Source organism: Rhineura floridana, chromosome 6, assembly GCF_030035675.1.
Source record: "Rhineura floridana isolate rRhiFlo1 chromosome 6, rRhiFlo1.hap2, whole genome shotgun sequence".
NCBI lineage: Eukaryota > Metazoa > Chordata > Lepidosauria > Squamata > Rhineuridae > Rhineura > Rhineura floridana.
Genome location: NC_084485.1, coordinates 81,000,596 through 81,004,808, shown reverse-complemented (window position 1 = coordinate 81,004,808; position 4,213 = coordinate 81,000,596).

The following is a 4,213-nucleotide window of genomic DNA, read 5'->3' as shown; positions in this document are numbered from 1 at the left end:
CGGCTGCGCGCGACGATATTGCGACACTGTTCGAACGATAGGTGGCCCCCCTCCGCATGAGTCGTTAAAGAAACCGCTCCGTTTTCTTCTTTCTCTCGGTCTTTCACTCCATTTCCCCCCAGCGTTCCCTTCCCACAACGAGTTTCACGTAATTGTAGAGTTCAGGTCCAGTCAGTAAGGAGAAGCGTATGAATCAGACCAACCACAGAATAACCAATCATTGAGGAAAGGAGTCTTGTTGCTAAGCTGATTTCGTGTCGAGAGGAGACTCTGGGCGAGGGAGGAAGCTTTCCCTGCTGATCAGGCTGTTCTCTAATATTGCTAATAGTGAGCAGCAATAAAGGTAGAAGCGCCATAAGGGCTTGTTGATATAGGTGGTAGCAGTGTGTGTGTGTGTTATATTATTCCTTCCCTGTTAATATTTTTTACATCTGTTTTTCATTTTGCTTTAACGCTGATAATGAAAACATTTCACATTTCTTCCCCTCATGCAAGCTGAAATGGCTACTGTTCATTTATTTACAAATAGATTAAAACTTACACACGTTAAAACTTAGTACTGAGGTTGGAGCCCAAATCTGACTAGGCTCAGTTTAAACTGGTGAGGTGACAAATTGTATTATTTTACCAAAGAGAATATGTTGTGAGTGACAATTTAGTAACGCTTTCCTTCGGAAGTTAGGTAGTGGTTACCTTTCTGTCCGGGCATCACTGCCCACACTCTAGATTAGAACAGTGATGGGGAACCTGCAGCCCTCCAGATGATGTGAAACTACAACTCCCATCGGCCTCAGCCAAAGTGGCCAATGGCCAGGGATGATGCAAGTTGCAATCCACCAGCATCTGGAGGGCACTTCGTTGCTGTCCCTGATTTAAAAGATGTATGATAGAATTGCAGTACTGTAGATTCAATAGCGTTACAGAAAACTACCATTGCTGAAATGTTCCTTTCTATATAACTTAAACAGGCAATCCTTAGACATATAGTGTCTAACCTTTGGATAGTCTACAAAGACAGACTAATCTCCATATACAGCCCTTCTCCCTTTACATTATCTACCAGGTGCTGCAGGCAGCTGCCGCTGTAGGATATGAGGAACATAAATTTAAGGCATCATACATTCCATGATGTATCCTGGTTTGCAAGTGACAAAGACATTCATGTGGTAGGGAAGCATCAGACCCATAGTGAGAAAGAAATACAATTAAAAGGCACAAAATGTGAAGCCCAGTTCTAGCCACATCTACTTGGATGTCGGCTGAAATCGCTCTAATGTAAGCACGCACAGGACTGCAGGTAGGGTTACCAACCGTACTCTTTTAAGAGTACATGTACTCTTTTTGAGATGGTGCAACAGCATACTCTTACTTTTCACTTATCGAAGCCAAATGTACTCTTTTTGAAATGACAAAATGATGGTAACCCTAACTGCAGCCATTCAGTTCTTTGTTTGCTCAGAAGAAAGTCCTATTGGGTTCAATTGCCCTTCAGTTGTCTTCAGGATGAAGCTACATTGTGCAGTTTGCCAAGTTTGCATAGTTGTGTTGGTTCTGAAAACAATTAAATATTAATCTAACCAAGACATTGCTAAAGTTTCCATACCAAAACTAAGGGGTACTTGGTGCCTCTGTACAGTGCTGTGGAGTTGGGGTGTTGTAAAATAAATTTCAATGTCCTCAGAGCTGCAGTTTGGAATAAAGGAGCCTATTAACACTTAAAGACACACAAAAATTAGCTGATTTAATTAAATAGGTTTCCATAGCCCTTCTAGGAATGCTTTCGGATGCTGCCTAGCTGTTTACCTTACCTTCTCTGTTGTCTTTTTGGCACCATCTCTGCTGTCTTTTCAGCACCTATTGAAGACCCTTCTCTTTCAACAAGCCTTTTAAGTAGAAACCTTATCCCAGTCTGCATCTGTGTTGGAACTGTATTTAAGGTTTTTAAAAATAGTTATTTTAAAGATGTGTTTAAAGATATTTTGTTTTTAAGATGTTTTTAGTGTTTTTGTTTGTTGCCCTGAGCTCCTTTTGGGAGAAGGGGTGAGATATACATTTAATAAATAAAAATAATAATACCTGATGTTGGTGTTGTGGAGCTGAAAACCTTAGCCTGCTATATTTGTCTACTGATATTTTTCTATTTCTAAAAATGCATTGTTTCATAAAATGAATTAGTAACATAATGAATGCATACCATATCAGTCAACCTGGGCCATTTCAAAGTTGTACTTAACTTTTTTCAATTAATTATAGAAGCATGAATGCATATATAATAAATATAAATTAATGTGTTAATATGTCAACATCTTCACTTTGTGTTAAATGTAATCAGTGTAACGAAGTTCATATTATTGAGTTATCTTGTTTTAAAATATTTACAAGCATTCATTAAAAAATGCGCTGCTAAACCATTGAATATGTAATCAAATATTAAATACAATATTTTGGGGTATTAGGAAAAAATCAGCCTTCCCAAATCTGAGCGGCTGTGTTTCAATACTTATATTGCTGTTTAAATAATGTTATTACCGGAAGTATAAAATCCTGTGGAAAGACAAACCAGTAAAATACTTAGGCATATGGCTTACACCAAATTTAGAGATCCTGCCCAAGTATTAATCATGACAAACTGAAGGAAGAAGTAAAGGATGATTTGAATAGATTGGGGCAACAAACAGTTTCTTGAATGGGAAGGATTTCTGCCCTAAAAATGATGGTTCTGCCTAAAATTCCCTTTCTTTTTTAAAACATCCCTATAAAGTTATCTCTAAAGGCAATCAAGGCTTGGAAAGACATTTTTATGGACTTGAGTTTTATAGAAAACACCAAGGGTCTCGAAAAGACCTTAAGTTCTGTTATACTTGGTAGGTTGTCGTTTCCTTGTATAAAAGTACATTCTGAAGCCACAATGCTCATGCATTTAAGGGTCTGGTTCCATACAAACAGAGCTACATTCTAAAACAAATTAATATCTCCATAGAATTTTTTAAAAATTACACTGCTGTCATACTCATTTTGACAAAAACATATTTAAAGCCAACCTACGCACAATAAATTTATTTGGTATCTTGATTAAATTTACAAGTAAACTGTGTCCTGGATTGTCACCTTTAATTGCAATTACTTGAAATGAGGAACGTAAGAACATAAGAACATAAGAAGAGCCTGCTGGATCAGGCCAGTGGCCCATCTAGTCCAGCATCCTGTTCTCACAGTGGCCAACTATGTGCCTGGGGGAAGCCTGCAAGCAGGACCCAAGTGCAAGAACACTCTCTCCTCCTGAGGCTTCCGGCAGCTGGTTTTCAGAAACATACTGCCTCTGACTAGGGTGGCAGAGCACAGCCATCATGGCTAGTAGCCATTGATAGCCCTGTCCTCCATGAATTTGTCTAATCTTCTTTTAAAGCCGTCCAAGCTGGTGGCCATTACTGCATCTTGTGGGAGCAAATTCCATAGTTTAACTATGCGCTGAGTAAAGAAGTACTTCCTTTTGTCTGTCCTGAATCTTCCAACATTCAGCTTCTTTGAAAGTCCACGAGTTCTAGTATTATGAGTGAGGGAGAAAAACTTTTCTCTATCCACTTTCTCAATGCCATGCATAATTTTATACACTTCTATCATGTCTCCTCTGACCCGCCTTTTCTCTAAACTAAAAAGCCCCCAATGCTGCAACCTTTCCTCATAAGGGAGTCACTCCATCCCCTTGATCATTCTGGTTGCCCTCTTCTGAACCTTTTCCAACTCTATAATATCCTTTTTTATTTTTTATTTATTTATTTTATTTATTTATTTCATTAAACTTATAGACCGCCCCATAGCCGAAGCTCTCTGGGCGGTTCACAAGACAAGAAACATCAAAAATACAGTAAACGTGCAGCAATATAAAAACACATTAAAAGTTTAAAATGTTAAAAATTAAAACAATATCAGCGCATACTAAACATGTTGAAAAGCCTGGGTGAAGAGAAGAGTTTTAACCTGGTGCCGAAAAGATAGTAACGATGGCGCCAGGCGTATCTCCTCTGGGAGATCATTCCACAGTTCGGGGGCCACCACAGAAAAAGCCCTTTTCCGCGTTGCCACCCTCCGAGCTTCCCTATGAGTAGGAACTCGGAGGAGGGTCTTTGATGATGAGCATAGTGTACGGGCAGGTTCATAACGGGGGAGGCGTTCCAACAGGTATTGTGGTCTTGTGGCGTATAGGGCTTTGTAG